This window comes from Canis lupus, chromosome 4, assembly GCF_048164855.1.
Source record: "Canis lupus baileyi chromosome 4, mCanLup2.hap1, whole genome shotgun sequence".
In the NCBI taxonomy this organism is placed as follows: Eukaryota; Metazoa; Chordata; class Mammalia; order Carnivora; family Canidae; genus Canis; species Canis lupus.
Window position 1 is genome coordinate 66,137,569 of NC_132841.1, and position 26,624 is coordinate 66,164,192.

A 26,624-nucleotide genomic window follows, 5' to 3' on the forward strand; every position below is an offset into this window, starting at 1 on the left:
CACCTTTAAAAAGGTGGAAAATGATATTTCCTGAGTATGGTAAAAAAAAATTCACAAAGAAAAATTACTTAATGAAATTAAGAAGTGATGTTATTCGGCTATTTTTAAAATAGTAATGAAAATGTCTCAAATAAAGACAACTTGGATATATCCTCAAACTCTTAGGGTATAGATTCTTAAATATTCTTCCTTTAAACAGTTTCGATCAAAAGCCTGGATTTATCACATCATTTCTTTTCTTCAAAAGCCTTCTTCCAGATATTGACTAGGATTTTCAAGCACATATTTGAAAACCCTGGCCAAATATTCTCCTCATCTTGCCCCTCATCTCTTCTGTGATGATGCTCTATCCACCTTGTGTTACTTTCCTCTGAAGATCTGACCAGTATCTGAGATTTTATTTTGTGCTGCTTTTTGTTTGTTCTCTCTTTATGAACTCCCTAAGAATGGAAACATTATTTTATCTCTATAAACAAATTATTTCAGACAGTGCCTGAAACACTAAGTATATATTTTAAAAATAAATGAATAGCGGCGCCTGGGTGACTAAGCTGGTTAAGCTTGGGACTGATTTCAGTTCAGGTCCTGATCTCAGGGTTGTGTAAGATTGAGTCCAGTTGGGGCTCTGGGCGTGGAACTTGCTTAAGATTCTCTCTCTCTCTCTCTCTATCCCTCTGTGCCACCCCCCCAAGCCCCACTGATGCTCTCTCTCTCTCTCTCTCAAAAACAAAAAATTAATAAATGATTGAATGTATACATGAATTTGGCATCTTTCATATATGTGGTCAATCACCAATTGCAGATTTGGAAAGATAACTAGATTTCTTGACTTCCACTTGAGTTTTCCCTTCAACAAACATGACATCATTTTTTTTCATAGGCTTTTAAAACCTCAACTGTAGTGAGGTATAACTTACTCCTGTTTAAATTCATGTATATAGTTATGTAACCACCATTACAATGAAGATATAGAATATCCCATCGCCCTCCAAAAATTCCCTTTGCCTCTTTTAGTGAGTGCCCTCTAATTGACCCCAACCACTGGCAAGTGACCCCAACATGAACTCTGACTGGTAGTAGTAGTTTTACTTTTCCAGATCGTAAAAATGGAGTAATAACATATATAGTCTTCTGTTTCTAGCTTCTTCTATGGAGCATCATGCCTTTGAGATTTCATCAGCATTACCATCTGCCTTTTATTGATACTGTTGTTCCCCTCAGAATAACACAGGCTTCAATGTTTTTCCAGTTATTGATTGAGGCTCTTACCTTGTGCTTAGAGTGGCAGCTGGGGACCTTAGAGGGTTTAGTTACCTGTGTTGCACAGACCTGAGGTAAGGGTAAGTAAGACTTTTCTAGATGAGAAGCAAAGCAAACAAATTATCTGATTGGCTAATGCTTAAGCTTAAGCTGTTACCTTTTTTTGGGAAAGCCTGGTTGGCTGCCCGTGATAGGTTGTTTGGCTTATTATCTTGGACTGCAGGGCATTGACTGGCTCAGGTTTTGGTTTGCTTACTTAGGCCGCCAAAATGTCAGAGACAAGCCAATCTAATGGCCTCCTTGTTTAATTACTTTAACGGATGGTAGGTTTGTCACGGAGGTGGGCGGGGCTCTCTTAAGCCTCTTTCGAAGGGCAAAGCTATCTCAGTGGTCCTGGCCCTGCCCCTGCTCCCTGTGACAGCTAAACCCTGCTTATATCTGTTTCCGTGGTCTTGGCTGAGAATTTCCTGCCTGAGAGATGTTACATCTACTTTTCCCAGAAGCAGTGGCTTTTTGTGTACTTGGGGCAAGAGGGTATTTTATCCCTCCACTCATAGCTGAAGGCTTAATTTAGCAGGAGAGAAGTTTCTGTGAAAGTGGACAGGTTTTCCTCATCCTCCAGCAGTCATTGACCATCCCTTTCACACCTTGCTCTATCTACCAAGGGGGGGGGGGGGGGGGGCGGGGGATGTTCTCTTTATTTCATGCCCTGCCCCCAGTCTTTCCTCTAAGCAGCTGGCAGAGGCCCATAAAAAAAAATAAAAAAAAAATTAAAAAAAGAGTTTGAGAGAGAAGATGAGTTGTGTTTTGTGCCTCAGCGACTCCAAAGTGGTGTTTATTTAGTTGTATAACCTCAGCTTTCTGGGGGGCTTGAGAAAACATGTTTTTGGTGGTTATTTGACATTTTTTTTGCATTAATAATATGAAAGCAACATTCTTTGTAGATTTCTTCATCCTAAGCAGAAATAAAAATGTTTGTACAGCCAGGATGGGGATTTTCTGCAAATGCTAACCTCTTTTAGGTAGTGTTCCTTGCTGCAGGTTGCTACCATAAGCCAAAAATTTATTTTACATAAAAGGATTATTTGTGATCAAAGACCAAAATGCAATTAGTCTTTTATGCCAGTAATAACTCTTTTGAAATCACCTGTCAACAGGATAAAGTTTAATAAGAGCATTATTTTGAATAACAGTACAACTGGGAGATACCACAACAGTAGGCAAACATTATGGGTGTTTCTTACAGAATCATCCATCACACCGTTTATCTGTTGCCTTTTGCATGTACCCTTTGCCTTTGCTTGTTTGTGTATTTTTACATGATTTCAACTTCATCTTCTACTTTGATTTGAGCAATAAAGACATAGCTAAAAAATTAAAATTTTTTAAAGGCTATAAAATTGTAAACTTTCTTTTTTTTGCCATCCATATGAAAATGCATAGAAAACTGAAAGGAATTACTTCAAAATGTCCTAATAGTTACATCTAAGTCTTAGAAATATTGATTTCATAGTTAATTTTTCTCCCTTTATGCTCACAATTATAGATGTGAAACATATTACTCTCATTAGAAAAGGAGTTTAAAATATCCTAAATATTCAATGGATTCTCTGTATAATATCCCTTCCCAAAAGTCCAATTACAATTTCCACCTTGGCACAGAAAAAAAGACTTTTTTCTCTACTTCCAACTTTTTACCCATTTCCACCTTTAACAATGGGAGCTCAATTCCTCAATCTTTGAAGCTTTTATCTTTGTTACTTTCTTCCTTATTTTTCTCTCCTTCAGTGATAGTGTCACAAAATCCCAATGCTTTAAAATGTAATCATGTTTTTCTATTTCCACAGTCCAGCCTCTTGATTATACATTAAGTATCCAAGATATTTATCTTAATAACGCCCAACTAAAAAAAAAAAAAAAATAACGCCCAACTAAAATTGAGAGCACATTTGCTAGGCCTATAAATTTAAGATAAACATCTCATCTCTAATTGTCTTTGAATATAAAGACAAATTTCTTAACTAAGATTGTTTCTTCTTCCAGTCAATTGTTATTAATCTGTAGGAAGTTACTACTCTGAGTAACTATATTTAAACATTATTAATTTATACTAGGAATGTAAATTCTCCAAATTTCCTTTTCTTGTTGAATTTGATTATGCCACTTCTTCTGCTAGGCACTTGAATTGCTTGATTTTTGCTCCATGAACATAATCTATAACCCTACCAATCTGTATTTATTCTGTTGCTGTTTTTTTTTAAAACCATGAACCTAGTTTGTTACCTTTCTCTTAGATAATTTTTTGATGCTTTTAAGTTCTTCCATTATGTTCCTTAACCTTGTCAACTTCTACATTTTCATAAAATACTGCTTCCATTTAAAAATAACTTTCCAGGGACACCTGGGTGCCTCGGTGGTTGAGCATCTGCCTTTGGCTCAGGGCATGATCCCCGGAGTCCCAGGATCGAGTCCCACATTGGGCCCCCTGCATGGAGCTTGCTTCTCCCTCTGCCTATGTCTCTGCCTCTCTCTCTCTCTCTCTCTGTGTATCTCTCATGGATAAATAAATAAAATCTTTAAAAAAATAACCTTCCAAATCTTTTTCATATAACAACAAACTCATGGGGGGAAAATGATCATAGGTCAAACAGTTATGTCAAAGTCATCTATCAACTCTTCATGTTATTTTGTGGTTTCAAAGTCTAGTTTCAAACAGAATCTAAGAGGGGGATTTGTCAATAATTATGTTCATGCTGCTTCTTTTGTTCTTTCCCAAATCCCTCACTTTTTATTTTATTTTATTTTATTTTATTTTATTTTATTTTGTTTTTGATCTTCCAGCTTTACACAAAATTCTGTACTGAGGCATGGAGCACTTAGGATTCTACCCTAATATTTTCTGGCAATCCCTAACATGGACTCCCTGAATCAGCAAGTGTTTGCCTCCCACCTCTTCAGAGTCCTGAGACTCTTGTGCTCATAATCAAGCCTGACTGACCCTAAGGATACATACATCTCTCCTGTCTCTGGTCCTGTATAGATCATGTCCCTAAGGTTAAGCACCACTTTGCTCCTCCCCTCAGGTGCTAATTAATAATTTTATGCAAAACAGTAGTCCTTTTTAAGAGTTTGAGATTTGCCTCTGAACCCTAGTACAGGGACTGAAGACCTCCAAGCCAAGGAAAAATATTCAGGACAATGACTACCTGCCTGATAGAAATTTCCAAAAACAAAACTCAGCCCCCTACAGCTCAGCCACCAAGCTCAGGTATCCTTGCCTTTTTCCTGGGTAATGTATATAAAGCTGAGGGTCAAATAGAGATCCTTAGGCCCCAATACTGAGAAGTAACATGTAGAGATGTATGGCACTGATACCATACTTTTAAAAACAATTGAGTGAAGTAAATGGGATAGTTCACAGTGTGAGTTTTTCTGTTGCCTCTCTCAATAAGAAGCTGTAAAGGGGTGAGGTGGCATTTTATCACTCTGAGACTATTTACTTTTAGCAAAATGAAAAGTTTGACTAGATGATATTAATGGTTTCCTCAATCATTTTATAGAATTTGAAAACCTACAAAACATATCACATGAAGATTGTTCCCATTGTTTAACAGCTATTTAGCAAGAAATCAAGACTAGTATGTAATTTAAAAAATAAAAGTTAAAAAAAGAAAAAAGAAAAGTTTTGGAATCGCATAGACCTGGGCTAAACACCTGCTCTACTACTTACTAATTACATGCTTTTTGAAAAGTTAATAAGTATCCTGAGCCATAGTTGGCTAATTTGTAAATACGGATAATAAAGGACTCCAGAGTTATAAAGATTAAATGAAATCATCTTTCTTGGTTCATCTCACACAATTCCTGGTGCCAAGAAGACACTAATATACTTTAGGTACATTGCTTGTCTCTTTTCTCCTCACCATTTATGAAAGGAACCACCGCAACATTTTTTTTTTTTATTTCTTTTTTTTTAAGACACCTTGTCTATGGTATTTTGTTATGGCACCCTGAGGTGATTGAAACAAGATTTCATTACTTAAAAACCACTAATTTTAGAAGACTAAAGTCAAAGAAACCCTGCCTTTTAAATAGTAGACATCCAGGGCCACCAGAGGGACTCAGTGGTTGAGCGTCTGCCTTTGGCTCAGGCTGTAATCGTGGGGTCCTGGGATCAAGTCCTGCATCAGGCTCCCCCTGAGGGGAGCCTGCTTCTCCCTCTGCCTATCTTTGCCTCTCTCTATATCTCTCAAGAATAAATAAATAATATCTTTAAAAAAATAAATAGTAGACATCTGACTGCTTTAAATGTGTGCATTTATTTAAGTGACAAAATTCTCATGTAAATAAATGGTTGAGCAAAATCTGACATTGTCATAGGAACTTCCAATTGGAAAATATTGCCAAATCCAGGCCTCCTCAAGTGTATTTATTTTCCCCTTGCAATTAAAAAAACATTAAATTCTCCTTTTGATTTCCTTTTTCTCTGACAGAGAAAACAAATATAACAAAATAAGCTACAAATCAAGGCACATGATTACAACACACATACATATCATGAGCAAAAGAGTACAGTTGTCAGATTCTTTTAATTATTTTTTACCAAATTTATTCACAAAACTCAGTATTATAACATCTATGTATCACAGCTGAAGAATAAGTGTCGACTAATTTGTCTCAGGAGGGAAGAACTCTTATCATATCATAATTTACAGTTTTGTTTACCTTTCTATTGTGAAAGCTCATTATTTGTCTGAGTAAGAATTTCTACCTGATTAAGCTATTGGTGAGTGAAAATACAATTTAAATTTTATGATTGCTCTCAGTTTGCAAGTTTTATACCTCTTGTTAGAGAATCATATCCCCTCTTGTGAATATCCCTAAAAGAACTAACAAATACTTCTTAGATTTTAAATCATGGTCAGCAGAAACCATAATAAGCACCAAAGGCCAAAACCTAAGTGACCTGATATGCAACAGACACACACTTTTGTGAACAAGAGCAAGCTATTAGCCTTCTCATCTAAATAGGCCTATTTGAGGGGACACCTGTGTGGCTCAGCAGTTGAGCATCTGCCTTTGACTCAGGGTGTGATCCTGGGGTCCTGAGATCAAGTCCTGCATCGGGCTCCCTGCGAGAAGCCTGCTTCTCTCTCTGGTTATATCTCTGCCTCTCTTTGGGTCTCTCATGAATAAATAAATAAAATCTTAAAAAAACAAATACAATAAATAAGTCTATTTGAAATAAATTAAGAAAATATTTCGTTCCTATTCTGTTACCAAATGGCTTGTGGATGACTTTCAGTCATTAAAAACAGCCCCTGTTCTGTTATTCCTAGACCACTTCCAAGTGTCCAACCAACTCAACATTCAAAACCAGGAACTAAAAATAAAGATTTGGAGAAATATGCAAAAAAGGAAGCAACTATCATCAAACACTACAAGTCGTCACTTTCTATCTCCCTCTCCCTGACTTAGCCTTATCTATGATTTAAAATAAATCTAATATAGCAGATTCAGAGCCTGTTAAACAAGAACTCACCTATGTGATTCTCCAATTTCCCTACTCTGAGAAGAGTCAGAACAAAAGAGTTATCTCCCAAAGAGAGTGGCTCTCTGTCAATACACATAGAAACATGGTTTCTTCCACATTGTATAAATATGTGCTGTTAACAATGTCTGTTTCACAGAACCCTGGTGAGAATCAAACTAGACAACACTATGTACATACATTCCTTGCAAACCATAACAGTACTAGTCATTGTTACATATTATAAATGTCTTGAGGTGTTTCAGGGAAGGGAGATGAACATGCTGTAGGACCTTAAAAGCACCTTAAAATTTTGAGTTTAGTACTGGAATGAATGGGAGGGTTGGTTTTGATCTGTAGATAATAACAATCAAGTAAAACAAGTAATATTTGTAGATGAAGATGATTTTACCAATAATGATAATGTAATATTTAAAGGTACATTGGTACTTCAAGGTTATTTTATATATGTTTATAAATATTATATATGTACATACATGTATTTTATATGTGTATATAAAGGTTATATATATACATATATACACACACACATACATCATACACACATATATATACACATAAAAAGACAGGCTTTCATTAAAGAATAAATTCTCAGCCAAGAGTCATTTACCAAAATATTATTTTTAAGAACAACATTTACTCATTTTATTATTTCGTTCTTCCCATGTGTGTAATATTAGAAAAAAAAATGTCAAAATTTGTCTTTCCAAATAGTACAAATCTTCCACAACTTATGTTGGTATTACATCCCAATAAACCCATCGTAAATTGAAAATATCCTAAATCAAAAATGCATTTATTACACCTAACCTTCCAAACATCAGAGCTTAGCTTACCTTAAACATGGCCAAGAACTCTTATGTGAACCTGAAGTTGGATGTGAATCATCTGACACAAAGTCTATTTTATAATAAAGAGTTGAATATCTCATGTAAAATACTGAATACCGTACTGAAAGTGAAAAACAGAAGGGTTGTATTAGGACAGAATGGCTGTGAGCCTGTTAGTTATTTACCCTCATAATTGCGTGGCTGGCCAGGAGCTGTGGCTCACCTTTACTGCCCAGCATTATAGGACAGTGTTGTACTGCATATTGCTGGCTCAGGGAAAAGATCCAAACCCAAAATTCAAAGTATGGTTTCTAGTAAATATGTGTCACTTTTCCACCAACATAAAGTCAAAAAATCTTAAGTTGTACCATTGTAATCAGCAGTAAATATAAGGTTTGTAAGAAGATAATAATTCTCACTGTTTCAATGATCCCCTGAAGCTTTTGTTCACTTCCACTGTCTACAAATCAAAGAGAATTGCTCATTAATAAAAGTGAACACTCCAATAAGACAATGAGATTGTGTCAGTTGAATGTGCCTTGTGAACTGATTATGCGTTGCTTTTTATTTTGCTTTTGTTTCAGAAAGTGACAACTCTGGTACATTCAATAATTACCTCAACTCATTTTTTCATATTTCATTGTTGGAAGAAAGGTATCTGTTTCAACCTGAGAACACCCGTTATTTTCAGTTTGAGACTAAGGCATATTTGGGTGAATCATGGGTGAACTAGCGATAATTTACATGAAGAATTACAGCAATTCCTGGGGGAAAACTCAGCCTATGTAAAGAGAAGCGAACTGAATCAGCCATTTCCTTCAGCTAGAGTGTCAAGTCAAGTTTCTTTACAGCGTTAACTAGGCTCCCTCAGTCCGATGTGGGTTGAATGAATTAACAAATGAATGAACAAATGAAAAAGAATGGCCCAGAGAGTCTAAGCTAACCTCAGTAAGAAAGGAAAACACTTGGTATAGTGTATTTCTCAAACTGAAATGTGTGTAAAGCCAGGGGAGTACAGCTATGTAGCAAGGAATATACAGAGTCACCTGAGGATTTGGAAGAATTTGGAAGCAATTTCTTGTTGTTGTTGCATTTGTATTTGTCTTTTAATTTCTCTGCTCTTGAAAATATTTTTTCACACGCATGAAGAGCAAAATCTAGAGAAGAGCAAAATCTATTTTAATATTGGCTAATTTGGTGTCTTTCCTTTCCTTCTTTTCTCCTTTCCTTCTTTTTTTTCTTCTTTTCTCTTCTTTTCTTCCCTAATTCCTCCCTTCCTTTCTCTCTAAAAATAAAAATATTGATGCCCAGAGTGATTACAATGTGGAGTGTGTGTGTGCACTTGTGTGTTTACCTGAGAACCTGACAGTATTGGTGATTGGTGCTTTTGTCATATCACAGTGAAGAGGATGAGATACTACAGTTTAGAACTCATTGTGCTAAACACATTAGCATGGCCCTTGCAGCTTGTCCTAGCCTATTTAGCAAAGGAGATGGTGTGTGTGATTCGTTGGCTCATCTTTGCAGCTTTCAAGTTAGCTATTTGAAAGTGATTTTCTTATTTTTCCTTCTGCTTTACACACACACACATACACAAATCATATCAATTTCCTCAATTAGGCTCTCACAAATTTGTTTAGAAACACTGAAGTTTTAATTCCTTCCTGTATGTATACTTTGATTCCAAACCAACTTTGTTTTTATAAGTAAACTCTACCCTCAACATGGAGCTTGAACTCACGACCCCAAGATCAAGAGTCCATGCTCTACAGACTGAGCCAGCCAGGCGCCCCTCAAATACTTTCTTTGCATCACAAAAGTAACAAATGCTTTAGTTGTGGTGTTTTAATAAAATTAACATTTTAATTTCATTTCTAAAGTATTATAATGTTTAGTTGCTTAAACTAATAACCAGGACTAGAGGTTAAAAGAAACTGAGACAAAAATGAGCCAGAGCCAATATGCCAGAGGATGGAAATTTGGAACCTGAAATCAGAAAAGATTATGACAGATATGACAATAATCACCATTGGCACCATGACATAGTGACCCACAGAGTTCAATTATTCAGGAGATATTTTTTTTTCAAGGTAGATTGCATATATAAAAGAATTTACATGGAAAATAAAATTGGAGACTAAGCCTGAGGGCAATGACCTCGTCTACAATCCTTCCAATGTTAAAAGTACTTTGACGTAACATTTTGATAGATATTGGAATATAGCATGGTTTTTCCTAGTCTTGGATCCCTGAACTCATGTATAATTCTGTACAGGTGCTTGAAGTTGAATCAGCAAAATTTTAAGTTTTATTCAGCAAAATCTCCATTTTTCTAGCCTGTGCATCGGGTAGCACAATGTGGAAGGATGTTCATTTTCCCGACTTATGGTAATATGGTAGAGGAGAGAATTGACAGGGCTGCCTCTGGTGCCACGTCATCCCAGCCCACATCCAGACCAGAGAAAGAGTAGGAAAGGCACTGGCTAGCTGGCAGCTTTAGTGGGAATGTGTGGTTTTGCCATCAAATAGGAGGTATTACTGGATGGATTTGGAGCGTTAAGTAGACAAAACGGTGATCACTTCTTATGAAAATTAGGAAGAGATTTCCCAAATCCACAACAAATGTCCCCAGATATTTAGGATCTTGATGTCAGCAGTGAATATGCCTCAAGTCCCATTCCACAGGTAGTGGTAACCCTGTTCCTCCCAAGGTCTCCAGGGATTCAGAGGATAGAGGTAAAGAAGCAGTGCTTCAGAGGAGGAAGAGGCATCTGTTCCAGTCAACTCCGGCTCTGAACTCATGCTCCTATGAACTAGTGAAAGTTTTATGATCTCATCATCCTATGTGTGTACCTCACTTCTCAAATAATAGAACTCTACCAATTTTCTGTTTTACCAAGAAACAATTCCAGACATGTGTGTATGGCAGACTGTACTAGAAGACAAAAGGTTTATATTTGCAGTTATACACAAAACTTAAGCATGGTTGTTAGCTATATGGATGCATGAACATCTCTAGACTATTGTCTTGTACAGAAGCATCTAGCTCGTCATTCATTGTCCCCTTCTCCTCTTGGACCCTCCTCTAGGGCCTAGCTCTTTACACACAATGGTCATTCAAGATATGTTTCCCAATAAAGCCAGTTCTCTCCATAGGCGAAACACTGGATAAGTCATTTCAAAGTTGCATGAAATTTGAGGTTTGTGGAAATATTTTTATTTTTTTTATTATTAGAGAGAGTAGGGGTGAGGGACAGAGGGAGCAGGAGAGTCTCAAACAGGGCATCAGCACAATGTGGGGCTTGATGTCACAACCCTGAGATCATGACCTGAGCAGAAACCAAGTGTCAGGGCACCTGAGTGGCTCAGTGGTTGAGCATCTGCCTTTGGCTCAGGTCACTATCCCGGGGTCCTCAGATGGAGTCCCACATTGGGTTCCCTGCGGGGTCCTTGCTTCTCCCTCTGCCTGTGTGTCTGCCTCTCTTTCTGTGTCTCCCGTGAATAAATAAATAAAATCTTAAAAAAAAAAAAGATACCAAGTATTAGACACTCAACTAGCAGCGTCACCCAGATGCCCCTTGTGGAAATATTTTTAAGGTATTTTTCAAACTACAGCTGCAAAGTTTTAGACTGCACAAATATCTTTTGTAATTTGATAAATGCTGAAAATCTATTTCAACAGAGGCTTAAAGAGAATTCATTCAATCTAGAAATTCTTTATAATTGCCATTGGGACACAGAGAACAGGATGACAACTTCCTTACATCAATTCTGTAAAGGCAATCATCAAGGGGTGTTAAAAAACCAAAGCATAGGAAGAAAACATCATTTTTAACAAGAAACATTCCAGTGCAGATAAACCACTCCAAGACATAACAAATAAGTGATAATTTATCACCAACTTCATTATCAACAAATATTCACTAAACCTGTGGTGTGCAAATGCTTTGTACAAGGTTCTTTAGTTTCTGGCAGTCTAAAATCCCTGAAGACCCTAAAAGGGAGGAAAGATTTATAAATATCTTAGAAACAGAAAGAGGTTATTATTGATTCAGAAATTTAACATTTAGCACTTTAAGTAGGCCACAACTATTTCTGGCATAGACATAGTGTGATATGCAATTTTTTAATGAATAAAAATATAAAAAGCAGTAAGTTTCCTAAAGTTATTTACATAACAAGCATTAGCCAATGTCTATACATTGTTTATATTCTACTGTTCACAACAATTTATTTTGTATTTTTGGTTTTAGTTGATTTTACTTCATATTATTATCCTTCAGTGAAGAAAAACCATTTAGACAGATTAGATTAGTCAAACTTACATGTAATTTTGTCTATTCTAACAATAAAATCAGAGCAATCATTTTTAGGTTACCAGTCATTGATAGAAATGTATTAATTAATCACTCTTGTACAAATACAAGTATTTGTACATTTTTCAATATTTTTTTTATTTTTATTTTTTTATTTTTCAGTATTTGTACAATATTTTACTCACTGTAAAGTTAGTTGAACATAGGCATAATACTATCCTTGGTTAATGGTTGAAAACAGTTCAGCATTTAGGTCTCAGAATGAATTACTTTTTTGAAGTGGTAGTCATAGAGCAAAACTGGGAAGTAGTAGGAAAAAACGGAATTATAGCTGGTTAAACCTAAATTAATCACATTTTTATCAAATATTCTCTCCATGTTATATGATAAAGAACCCATCTAACTTGCTATTGACTTGAAAATTTAGTTGAAGTAATATTGAAAAAGAAAGATCACTACATTCGGAGTTAGCTCTCACTTCTAGTTCTTGTGTCTATTCATGCAGCCAGTACTAGTTTAATTGAATAAATTTCCTTAATTTCTTTGCTCCTTAGTTTTTCATCCAGAAAATGAGGGGTTGAATTGCATGAATGTTGTGTGGCTCTGCTTAGGGAAATTCCTCTTCAAAGAGACAAAAATTGATGTGAGATCTTTAACTTTTAAATGTTGTAAGTAATTTGGACTTGCTGCCTCCTACATCTGGTTACTTATTTTGTTTCTTTTGTTTGGCTTTGTCCTTGGACTTCACCCTGATCCTACTGAGATTCGAATTTTTATGTGAGGCCAGGAAGGTAATGATAGCTCCTCTCCCAAATTTTATGTTGGCAACAAGCTAAGCCCTGTTATTCAGTCATCAGAGCTCCCACATCTCTTCTGTCCTTCAGTGTAGTTACAGGTTTGCAGCTTTTCGCTTTCTCTCTCTCCTAGCTATGTCAGCTCACATTAGCACTAGCAGGTCCAGAGACAGTATAATCCGTAAGTCTCCTACTTCTCTACTTCTATTTTTCTTTTCTTCCTTTTTTTTTTTTTTAAGGTGGAGAGGTATGTTCCACAGTCCTAGAATATCTAATGCAAAATAAGAATGGAGATGACAAAATAAACACTTCACTGTTCTTGTTGACATTATACCTGTAAATCAGTCCAATCTTCAATTCTCTAAGACTCTAATGGTCAGTAGAGGTAACAAAGATTATTTCATCTCTATTCAAAGAGAGCACCCATTTTGCTTTATTTTGGATTTTTATCATGTTCTTTCTGACTTTGGATTCTTGCTTTTCTGAATTTAACACTCAGTTTTGTCTATGATTTAGAATTGGTCTCTTTCCTTTTATTGTCCTTGAACTCTTTTGAGCCTTTCTTTCTAAAATGTAAAGCCCTACACCACTATAGATAATCTTGCACAGATTAGGACTATACACCATCACACAGCACAAACACACCCAAGTGACATCCACACTGAGTCTCTCTACTCTCCAAACAAATATGTAGCTATATCTGAATGGCAGCATAGGGTCCAAGTGTAAAGACAAACACATGAAAAGTTTCTCAACACTACTAGCCATCATGGATATGAAAATAAAAACCACAATGAGATACCACCTCATACTCACTAGGACGGCTCTCATGAAAAGGCAGAGTAACAAGAATTGGTAAGATTCTGGAGAAATTGGAACTTTCACACACTGCAGGTGTATAAGGTGGTGCAACAACTTTAGAAAACACTGGGTAGTTCCTCAAAAAAGTAAAAACAGAGTTGCTATATCGTCCATTAATTCTACTCCTAGAGAAATGAAAATATATGTCAACACAAAAATGTGTATACATATGCTGATAAAAGTGTTTTTCATAACAGCCCCAAAAGGAAACACCCAAATGTCCATCAATTGGTGAATGTATAAATAAAATGTGATATATATGTACCATGACATATTACTTGCCAATAAAAAGGAAGTACTGATACATGCTCCAACATGGATGAACCACACGCTAAGTGAAAGAAACCAGTCCCCACAGACCACATATTGAGTGATTCCACTTTATATGACATGTCCAGAACAGACAAGGCAAGAGGAAATTTAGATTAATGGTTGCCTAGGGTTGGAAGGGAGTGGTTTAGAGGGAAATATAGAGTGACTGCTAGCAAGTACAAGGTTTCTTTTTGGAGTGATGCAAATGTCCTAAAATTGATGGTGGTGATGATCACCTAACTCCATGAGTATCCTGATATCCACTGAGTTGTATACTGTAATGGTTACATTGCATGGGATGTGAATTACAGCTCAATAAAGCTGTTATATATAAAAATAAAAGTGAAGACAAGTGAAAAGCTGAAAAACAAATTCTTAGTAATTCCTTTTTTGTCTTACTTGGACTTGGAGATATCGATAAAATTTATTTATTTATTTATTTATTTATTTATTTATTTATTTATTTTATTTATTTTTTTTTGTATATCGGTAAAATTTAAACCGGCACTCTTAATGCTCAATGTTTATGTGAAATGAACCTCAGATTCTTGGCGAATTCCACCAAGATGAGAGAGAATGAAATGATCCCTTACCTAATTATTGCATTGCAGAAAGGGCAACACTCACTGAAGCCTGACAGTAAAAAGTGAAATGATCCAACATGCTGTTTTTTCACAATTGCATGGAAGGAAAACAGACAACGGCTTATTTGCTCCAGACCCAGGATTGTTAGTTTAAGCACAACAAAGAAATATAATGTTCTGGCTATGTCATAAATGCAAGTAGGAAATTTGAAATTTGTACTTTAGAAAATACTGACAAGAATGCACAAAGTGAGATTATGCCTCCCAAGATTGGCTAATGAGCAATCGATGAATGATTGCTTACCAAAGGGAGAACTTATTCACACCCTGAGGTTTGTGGAGTGTTCCAAAATACCTCAGTATATCTGACAACCTCAATCAAAGCTTTTGAGGCTTACAAAAATTTACTGAATTTTTAGAACAAAATGCAAGCTAAGAGAAACTGTTATTTTTAGACTCTAAGTACCACCACAACTTAAAATCCCTATATGATTGTTTTTGCTTTATATTCCTATAGTAATCAATGACATAGATACTTTGCAATGGCTGAAATGTTTTTCATACATTTTTCATGATTTTAGCTTTGATATTTACGCTATGTGAATCAACTTTCCTATGTGCAAAATATATAATAATACATCCCAAGTTCATCATCAGGAAAGTAACAGAGATTGGTCAAGAAAGTTTGCAAATCATCAGGATGCCCGGATGGCTCAGTCAGTTTAGTGTCTGACTCCTAATTTCAGCTCAGGTCATGATCTCAGGATCATGAAATCAAGCCCCGCATTGGGCTCTGAGCTCAGCACGGTCTGCTTGTCCCTTTCCCTCTGCTCCTCCCCCTACTTTCTCTCTCTCTCTCTCTCTTTATCTATCTCTCAGGTAAATAAGTTAAGAAAATCTTTTAAAAAGTAAAATGTTTGCAAAACATTTAAAAATATCCAAGTATTTGGAAACACAAGCTAGGTTATAATAGTCAAATAAGTACCACCTAAGCCAATGATCTATATATAGGAATACCTATTATTATATTTTAACTTGATATACTATTAAAGTGATAAACTATTTATTAAAATGATAAATTTATTTGCCAAAAATAGCTAAAACCAAACAAATGAAAAAAATCATTGGCCATTTAGGGAATGTTAGCTGATATATAATTATAATCAATAAGCCTCAATATTACACAGTTATATTTTTATGTTAATGTGTGGTTTTATTCCTTGATAAGGAACTGGTATGAGTACCTGGAACCAGTCTCTCTTCCAGGCTGATGTACATAGTTCTTTCCCATATTTTGCCGATCTCCTTTTTGTCTCATGCCCAGTGGTGCCTCAACCTCATTATCTGTTTTTGATGGATTTGTCTTCAGTTGAAACTCATTATTATTTGTAGAAAATTATCAGTCTTCATAATTGATTTTTGTGGTTTATTTTTTCAATAAGCTCTGCAAATATTGGCAGTCACTTATACTTGCTGTTCCCAAGAAAACAATAGTGCAGGTTATAGCAATGTCCCTTTGGTCAAAAGATTCCCTTTCTAGGGGTATGAGGGTGGCTCTGGTGGTTAAGCATCTGCCTTTGACCCAGGGTCCTAGGGTCAAGCCCTGCATTAGACTTCCTGCTGAGCAGGAAGTCAATTTCCGCTCTTGCTCTCCCTCTGCCTCTCCCCACCACTTGTTCTCTCTCTCTCTCAAATAAATAAATAAAATATTTTAATTTAAAAAAGTATTCCCTTTCTAGACTGATGGCAAATGTTCCTATTGCCCAGTACCATGACACTACCTGTGCTAAGTTTTCAATATTCCCTTAGCAGCAACAACAGCTGACTATTTTAAGATACTTTGATTTCACTTGCAGAAGCTAAATTAATAACAAAACCCATGGTAATTTCCTGGGTTTAGTGACTCCACCTTTGCACTCAATTTCAAATTGGCCATACTGTTATGAAAGCCATAAATATACTAAAATTTCTGGGATCTAATGGCATCTCTGTTGAGATCTTCAAATTGAGAGAGAGGTAGAGTTCTGATGAAATGCAAAACATTTATTTAGAACCTACCAGGGAGCCTGGGCAAGCCATGAAGAAGCCTTCTTGGGTGTAAAGTTTTCAGCTGTTGAGAATTATATATTTCCTAATGCTTGATATCCACATTTCTGTACATTCCCAGGGCACACTGCCTTCCCAACATAGACTGTGATATTCAGGCACCTTTCATAGCATGGTTCTCCCCTGCCTCTGGGATTTAAAGCCAGTTGTATAACAATCAATGATTATAACCCATGGTTGCTAAAAAAACCACTGCTAATGACATTAATAAACATGAAAACGGCATAATAATCATCACATCGGCCATGTGTGCACTTGTGCCAAAGTTAAGCATTTATATACACTATCTCAATTATCTTCAGAAAAATTATCTTAAGAAGATATTATTATCAGTCTTATAGTTAAGAAAAATTAAATTTAGTAAAGTATAGGGCCCAAGATGACACAGCTAAAGGTAACATTAGCAGGCTTTGAGTCCATTTGAATCTAAGATCTACCATATACTTAACACTTTCTCCATCGAATCACATTAGAGGTATAGTGTGTATGTAGTGCATATATGTGTGTGTGTACATTAAATGGCTGTGACTAACAATTTACCAGGCAATGCTAAGAATAATTACTTATAAGAAAATATCTTTATTTTTAAGCTATGTTGCTTTCTTTTTTAAAGATTTTATTTATTTACTCATGAGAGACAGAGAGAGAGAGAGAAAAAGAGGCAGAGACACAGGCAGAAGGAGAAGCAGGCTCCATGCAGGGAGCCAGACGTGGGACTCCATCCTGGGACTCCAGGATCCTGCCCCGGGTGGAAGGCGGCACTAAACTGCTGAGCCACCCAGGGATCCCCAGCAATGTTGCTTAATAAGGTATTCAAGATAAAAGACTTTCTGATAACTGATATGTATCTCTTTGAGCAACAAATGATCTCTCTCTATAAGTTCTCTATAACTTCAGTAAATGTAAAAGAATTTTAATAGTCCATTACAGAGAGAGCAATGGTTTTAGACATTGTGGGAAAAGAATTGATAGGTTCAAGCTGTATAGAATAACTTCAAGCAGGATTACAAAAGGCCATGCCAGTTACTCTCGCTCTTCCATCATTTACCGCTTTTTCATAAACTAAAGTATTGGAAACGCAGCTGTGCCCTCTCTAGAGGTTTGTAACCTGGCTCTCTGCAAGTATATTTTTGATTTACCGGTTGAAGCTTTTATCTCCTTTGTGATTTCTTTAAACTACAACATATTCATCTTCAAACGAAAAGGAGGGTACCTGAGCAGACAGACAGTTATCAAGGAATAGTCGACTTCAAGTCTTTGATATTTGACATTGAATAGAACTCAGAGTTTAAACATTATAGGATGAAACTTTTTTGAGAAGAAAATGGTGAAATCTTATATGTCTTGGCTTGACTGGAACAAATACTTTGTGACTTTTTTTTGCCAAAGAGCACTCTGTCTTAAAGAGTTAAAAAAGAGTTAAAACGATGAGGAAACAAGATGGGAGTTCAGTATTACTAGGAAGTGATCCTTGTATGAGAAACTTTTGCTCTCCTGTTGACAGGTAGGATTTTACAAGAGCTTCCAATATAATCTTCCCAATTAATTATTCATGGAAAACAGGAAGACTTAAGTGTGTAGCGCATGACTGAACTTTGCAGTCACTTTGGATTCTGGTGGCATGTTCCACATTGACAAAGATATTCTTGCAGTTATTCAGGGTCTCATTTTCACTTACAATAAAGAAAGTACCTAATGATTCTTATTGTCTCTGAAAACGGAGTGGTGAATAGAAGTGTTGCAGATTTTTTCCTGTGAGTACGAGAGTATTTCTTTTAATTTTACTTTCATAAGACAACTTTCCCCTATTTTAATTACCAAATATCCATGAGTGTTATATTTCCAGTGAAAGAGGACAGTACTGTGAGTGATACTCATAAAATAATAAAACAAATTCCACGACCCAGTGCCAATCGTGTAATTATCTTACAGTTTTAAGGGAAATTTCTTAAACTTCTGTTTGCAATTATTTCAGAATGAGAGATAAGTAAAATAAACCAATGTCAGCCTAAGTAAGGAAAACCTTTTAAATGGTATTGTTATGATAATGCTATCATGATGAGAAAAGAAACAAGTTATACTATGCAGATTTTGACTTAAAACACATGCAGATAGAAAATAAATTTGTGTCAAGTCTAGCCACAAAATAATTTTAAACCTTGGGCAGCCCAGTGGCTCAGGGGTTTAGCATGCCTTCTGCCCAGGGCCTGACCCTGGAGACCCGGGATCAAGTCCCACATGGGGCTCCCTGCATGGAGCCTGCTTCTCCCTCTGGCTGTGTCTCTGCCTCTCTCTCTGTCTTTCATGAATAAATAAATAAAATCTTTTAAAAAAATAGTAAAATAAATAATTTTAATCCTTGAGTATTAGTTAAAATTTTTCCCCTTGTAAGATAAAGCAATTGAGCTAATATTAATTACTTGCACTCATCTCTGTGTCTTAAGAGAAAAGGAGCTTATGAGAAATATGTTCATATCTCCCACATAACAGTCTTGAAGGGAAGAGGTCAACAGGGTGCCTATTGCACTCTTATGTATTGAAACAAGATGGAAGAAACACTAAGAGAAAACTGATACCCTAGTGTAGTTTGGAACAGATACTGTGTATAACTTCCTTATTTCCTTAGTACTCAGAGATGGGAACTCAATTCTACTGGCTTTATCTCTGGAAAAAAGCACCAAATGGGGGCCAACTAAAGCCAAAGTGGGCTATTCAGATTACTTCCTTCATCAGTTACATGCATCCCAAGGGAGTTTCTAAGATTTTACTTGGGGATCATGGATGAAAGAATGCTAGTGTGAGGAGAATGGACAGGCATTTCACATTATTTCCTTTTATTTAAAAAGAATGTTATATCCATAAAACATAAAATAGGTGTAGAAACACACACACACACACACACACAGATCTCAGGGGATTGATTCTAAAAACCATGTAGACAGGCTAAGAAGTCATTTTGATGAGATGGTTCCCTCCCCTCAAATTTTTATAGCTAATATCATTAGTGAACAACTATCTTATCATTAGTCCACAAAAATACATAAAATAACCCTTCAGTTTTCAGAAATTCAGAGCTCTGTCCTCATTTTGCATCTATATAGTTTATCAAATCTCAAATATTTCTATGGCTTTTTTTAAACAGTCTTTAGCATCAAAGATTCATTTCCTCTTCAGTAAGCGGCAATAAAGTGATGATAAGGATCCCAAAACCAAGTGTTGGATTCTATTTCTCTTGATTAGCCAGCACAAGAGCAGAAGGAATTGTGCTTTCATTGGCTGATGAAAACTATAAGTGAGTGTAAAGATAGCTATTAAATACAGAGTCTATACTATGCTGATTGCTCTACATAGCATTTCTTCTAAATCCCCACCAAATATTATGATGATTAAAGTGAAAACTCTAGAGCTAGACTAACCCTGTGTTAATTCTGGTTTCATCCTATCAAAAATTGTGTGGCACTGAACAGGTTGCTTAACTTTCTTTGACTTAGTTTCCCCCTCTGCTAATGTACGAGTAGTATCCATCTACTGCATAGTGTTATTATGAGATCCTTAATTGGTATTTGCAAAATCAGTATCTGGCATATAGTAATACACAGAGCACAAAACCCTACAAGGCTGGAAATGCTTTCCCTATCTCACACGAAGAAACCAAGCCCTTAGAGAGGCTTACCAATCTTCTTAAATTGCATGGTTTAATCCAGGGCCTGGATTTGGTAGCAGCACTGGAAATAGAGATTTCTGTGACAGACATTGCCAAGTCCGACTTATTAGTTGTACTTGATATTCTTAGAATTTACAGGACTTAGCAACTATTTAAACTTGGGGAGTAAACCACTTCTGAATACTTCTGCACTCAACAAGAAACCTAAAACAGAAGTTCCATCTGTTATTTTTCGTTGAACTAACATGACAAGTCACTGGCCACTTTCATGACAGCTTTTATGACCAAACACTCCTGAAAAGCTTGGATTTATTTAGGTCACCATACCTCCAGCTTCAACACTCATTTGTTTTTCACTCGGTTCTTTTTACAGAATGCAACATAATTAAGGAGCGTAACTATAAACATGAGGTGGTTCACAAAGATCAGTGTGTTCTGTTCACGTCACTTGCGGGGAAAATTTTGTGTGAATTCCCCCTCCGCCCCTGAAATCACAATTGAAGCAAACATTCTTAAAAGTGAATGCTTCTGTGAAGTTAAAAAGCAATTGAAAAAGGGCTTCCCAGCAGCGTGTTCTGCAATTTGGGGAGAAGTGAATATCTTTTTACAAAATCACTTAGTGAGTCCCTTTTGTAAGCCTACACATTTTCTTCTGTTGAGGCTTGGTGTATAAGAGAAAGGTGGTGTGTTGAAGAGTTTGCCTGCTTTTGTTTACTCCTCATTTACATGGTGTAGTAACAGAACCAGCCAAAGGAATTTCAATTAATTCAAAGGCGTCTAATAATAAAGCTGTTGTTGTATAGAAGAAACTAGGCATTATGGCTGCAACTAAATGCCTTGAGCATCAAGAATATTTCAGGTTTCTGGAGAAAGCCAAAGCATCACAAGGGCTTCATTCTGCCCTGTGCCTTCACCCACAGCCCCCACTGATCTTAATGGCTCCCAGACACAGGAATCCAAGCTTTTATCCTATGTAGGGGAGGAGTAGCTGAGTAGCTTTCTGATGGGTCTCTGTGTGGCATGCATCAGAAGGAGGAGAAAGGGGATGATGACTCAGAACATGACCTACCAAAACCCCAATTTTATATAAGTTCTGTATTTTTTACAAAGCATTTCTTAAGCACACGCAGGTGGCCTAATTTATCAAGCAGCTTTGCCTTCTATTGCTAAGTCATCCTATGAATGGGAATGGCACCCAGTGGACTAAGGAGTGACTTAAATGAAGTTTAACCTGCATAATTTCCTGGAGTCTCAATAATTTAAACCACCAGAAGCTTCTCTGCCTCAAATCCTCATTTACTTTGTTCAATGGGTCTAAGCGAGCTGGAGGTGGAGCAGAGCACTAGAATACAAGGCACAGGGTCAGTATTGGAGGAGACATGGAGATATCGCTGATTGAATCTTTGATTGAATACACAAATTTTCCTAAGGATCAATCCATGGCAACCCTTTCCATGGGGGATTTCCAATACATGGCATTTGAGCATAAAAATGATGAAACAGTAAAACGCTGGAAACAGTAGCAATGGTACATTGATTGGTATGCCACTTTCATTACTTTTTTTAGATTATAAAGAAATATATATTGATTATAAAAAAATCTGGAAATTAGAAAAAGCCATTAAGAGTAAAACAGAAATCCAATTCCTTAGAAATTATTTATTGTCTTATTACAAATATAACATATATTCCTATATAAAAATAACTTTGAAGCTAGAGAAAATAATGAAAAAAGTTATTCATGATCCTCATATTAAGGACTAGGCAGTCACTCGACTATTCTATCAGCCGATGTGATTAATTTTGTTACATTAAAGACATGGAAAACTTAATAGTTAATTTTCATAAAACCAACTTAAACTATTGGATTTAATTAAGCCCAGCCTAATGCATATCAAGGTAAGATGATCATGCAATCATGAATCATTCTCTTTGTGGAGTCAGTCAAAATTAAGAAACACAGTTCAGTATCATAAATAAGTTAAAAAAAATTATCCTCTAGAGCTCTCAACACTCAATATCCATACTAACATTTTCCAGAGAACTTTTATATGCTGGTTAATTCTCCACACCCAGCAGCAGTTGATCAAACACCTCTTGAATTTGAAACAGCAAAATTATGTTCATTTTTTAAACTCTTAATATGCAATTTCAATTTAGAAACTGGCCAATTGTACTCCCAACCTCAATCCGATGCCATCTGCCTTTTTAGCCCATCTGTCTTCTTAAACGTTGAGAAATCACAAGGATCAACTTTCCTTTCTTCAGAATGGCGGGGAAGGAAAAAAGAAATCGATTGTAAATAACTCTGTGTATATGTGTGATGGGAAAAAGAAAAACTGTGAATGCTTTCCTACTCATTTATTGTTCACCTGTCATATGACCAAAATTTGGAGTTTTGTAGGATTCTATTTGCAATGTCCCATTTGAACTATAAAGTTGAGGCAGATTGTTTTTTAATATTATTATGGCCTAGATACATGAAATATCCATTGAGCCACATTAAAACATTGTAAAATAGTTGAATATAGGGATGTGTGTATGTGTGCATGTGTGTGTGTGTGTGTATGTCTGTGTAAGTTTTGGGTTAATGTGTCACTGCACATATGAGTAAATAAATAGTTATCAGTACGAGGTTAAAGAAGGAAGTTTAAATAAAATAAATGAACAAATTGACCAAAGTTCATCAAGAGCAGAGATATCCAGGACATTTCTTTGTATTTATTAGAAACCTGCCTATAAGCAGAAGACCTTTTTATAAGAAAGTCTGCATGCCTTATCCTTTAGTACTTTCTGTGACGACAAAAGTATCTATATATGTGAGTGGCTACTGAGCACTTGAAATGTGGCAGTTGTGACTAGGGAGTTGCATTTTTTAAATAAAATCTTATTAAATGTATCTAACCTCACATAACTGGTAGCAAACTATTGAACAGTACAGGATTCTATATCATATAACCCATCAGAAAGTTGTCACTTATATATGGTCTGTATGGATGCACACCATCTGCAGATACACTGTACTTCCTAAGTCTTTGTGAGAACACGGGCATACTAGCGGTGGGACAATGCACTTCAATGAATTCTATGGATGAAAAAAAAATTTTAAAGATTTTATTTACTTATTTGAGAGAGAGAAAGAGAGACAGCATGAGAGGGAAGGAGCGATTCCCGATTTGGGGGCTCAATCTCAGGACCCTGAGATCACGACCTGAGGTGAAGGCAGGCACTTAACCAACTGAGCCACCCAGTCTCCCCTTTTTGGGTGAAATTCACTATCCTGATAGTTATTCACAGAGAAAGTTCATCTGGAGTGTTCAGAATTTCACCTGCTGAAGATGGGAAAATAGAGAATGAGTCATCAAGAGATGTTGCAGATTACCAAGGATCGTTTAAGGCAAAATAAATTGTTCCTGTTTTTATTTTCTCTTTCAACTGAGTGCAAAAATCACATAAGGCATATACACAAAAGAAACAAGAGTCATACGCAATCAGAACCCAAGTTTGCCAAAATGATTCCAATTTCAGATAGGCTTTTATGTTATGATTGTTTCCAACAGGATAATGGCAACATCAAAGTCATTGCTGAGCCATGTGACAAGGGAGCTACAAATCCTGAACTTGAAGCCTAGACATTTGTCAGAAACTAAATTCTGGCTTTATCCTAATATCATTCACTCTCATCTTGGCCTTGGGCAAGGTGCTTCTCGTTGTAATAATCAGTTCACATTCCTAAACATGGAAATATAATGGCAAATGGTGATATGAATATTCATTGCTCAAATACGTATAATTATAATAATACCAGTAACAGTGATGAAAATAAGAATATGCTACCCTTGCAAATTATTTTGAAGTTTACAAAGTACTTACAAATGCTATTCTTATTGATTTGGAGTTAAGATAGTAAACAAATGCCTAAAAAGATGGCTGTTGTTGTTTCTGGGGAATTGTTGTTGTTGTTGTTGTTCTCAATATGCTACCAAAGAATATACCATTGTAATCTCAAGCTCCTTAGGAGATGTGTTTTGATGCTTCACAGCTGCCATCCTCCCCCTTTCTACTCCTACTCCTTCTCTCCCTCCTCCTGCTCCTCATCATTATCATCACCTTCATTTACATAACAATGTCCCTAAAGACTAGAGTCAAAGTATCAGTATTTTTTTCATGTCTTCCTGAAAGTCAGTGGTATTTTATGCAAGAATAAAGATACCTTTCAATCTAAAAGTGTCATTTGCCCTCTCCTAAAATCTACTCTTACAAAGCCTTTTATTGATTAGGTTAAAAATTAACTTCCAAAACCCATAAAACTGTAAGAAAAATCAATGGGAACTTTGGGTTGCTAATTAGCATCCAAAAACCAGAGTAATATTAAAATCAAACTAAAGCATATTTCATAAAACAATGTCCATATCCCCAGATAACTTTTATATTAAAAGTCCTGCCTTTGAAAATCATGAGAATTCTGACCTCTAAAAATATACTCAGCAAAAGTATATGATCTTGCTACAATTTTTAAATTAGAAACCATATTCAGCACAGTTTGATTTGATGTTCAAGGATATGATCAAAAAGGGAATCTTAAAGCTTCGTCCTTATGATGAAGAAAGCAAAGTCAAATATGTGTACATTATTTGTGCTCAAAATAGTCTAAAATGGAGTCCAGATCATTTCAGGCTGATCTTCTGCAAATTTTTGTTAACATTTATTAGACTTTTTAAAAAGTTATATTGCCCCTTAACATAAAGGAGGAAGGACTATAAAGTCAATTACAAATCCAGAAACATGCCATTTGATTCTAAAAACAGAACAGCCATGAAAGCATCTGATATCAGTGCTTTCTTACTGGCTTCTGAGAATTTCTTCCCTTAAAACACGTTACTGTTGTACATGATCTCTTCTGATTTGGATTCAGAATTTTACCAGTGTAGTTTTAAATGAGCAGATAGTCCATTTAGATTCAGTTCTAGAATGTCAACAGGTGACCTTAGTCAAGTTGTTTTGTACTAAGCATGCACAGTTCTGCATACATTTCAAATCTTATAGGACAGAGTGGAGATAGCAATATTTTTATTTCGTAGGCTCAAATATGTATAAAATTTATAAATGAATGCATTTGTCCTGGTTCTTTGCTTCCAAGACCTCAGGTGCATACTCTACTTAGTATTAAAGATGCATTATTTTTTCAATTTATTAATAAGAGCTAAATGTTGACTTTGCACAGCACTCAATTCCTGAAAGCAGGAGACATAAGAAACAATTTTTAGGTGGGTCAAAATAACTTCAGTTTCAAAGCTATTACACAATCATAATGCCATTATTACTGTGTACCCAATGAGGCTATATTATGGACAGATATTTATGAACATAGAAAAACCTTAATGAAATATTTATAAGTGTAAATTCTTCCAAACATACATTATTGGTGCTAATAGGGTTTATATTTTTATAAAGAAAAATCAAACATGAAATTAAGTGTCTGTAGAGGCATACATAGAAACTATAACAATAGTGATTCATTTGTGGAATTGTAATTGGCTTTATTTCTCCAAATACTTTTTGAAGTTTGGGATATTAAGCAGAAACTACTTTCTAACTGGAAAATATATTAATTTATGTGCACATGTATGTATGTGCAAGTTCTCTTTCTTCAAAGAAATTTTTCTCTGAAATCCACCTCCCTGGAGATTTTGCAGTGAACAAATATTTAGCCATAAATACCATTAATGGCCTCATTTTTATTATATTATAAGCTTTACTGCTAAAGGATGAACTCCATTTCTTAATTCTTATTCACACAAAAACTGACTTCAAGGTTGCTACAGACATCAAAGTTGAGAGAGCAAGGACCTTATTCTGCAATTAAGGTTCTGTAGCACAATAAAATTGCCGTGGATAAAGCTATTGCCTTTTAAATGCTTAAAGATGATTTAATGTCGGCCATAACCTATGCAAGAGCACTGCTCAAAGAGGAGGTTTATCCAATGATGGCTGAGATGAAAGAGTTTTACTGTTTGTTTACTTCTTCAAGGAAAACAAAATACCATTGAGAGAATGTATTAGGCAATTTAACAATTGACAGTTGGAAAATTAGGCAATTTAACAGTATGAATCACCCACTCCTTCTGGAGAACATTTTATCCTCCTGTATTTCATGAAATACTAAGAGCTAGTTTAGGTAGCAAAGTTGGTGATAATCATGATTATCTGTAGCACTCAACTCAATTCAATTTATTTCAGCAAATACTCATGAAAAACGACTTTGTTTTCCTGGGCTTTGAGCCTCATCTTGTACAGTGCCTGCACTGGATACAGAATTCCCATGTAAAATCTGGATCTAGCACTT

The 26,624-nt window shown here is 35.8% G+C and overlaps 1 long non-coding RNA gene across 2 annotated transcripts in view; it reads left to right on the forward strand.

The window, feature by feature from the left end:
• The first annotated feature begins 17,548 nt into the window (after positions 1 to 17,548).
• LOC140632551 (uncharacterized) overlaps positions 17,549 to 26,624 on the forward strand; it is a 43,411-nt gene continuing 34,335 nt past the window's right edge. For both annotated transcript variants that reach the window (XR_012030155.1, XR_012030154.1), the window contains exon 1: positions 17,549 to 18,118. This is a non-coding gene — a long non-coding RNA (uncharacterized lncRNA). The remainder of the gene's footprint in view (positions 18,119 to 26,624) is intronic.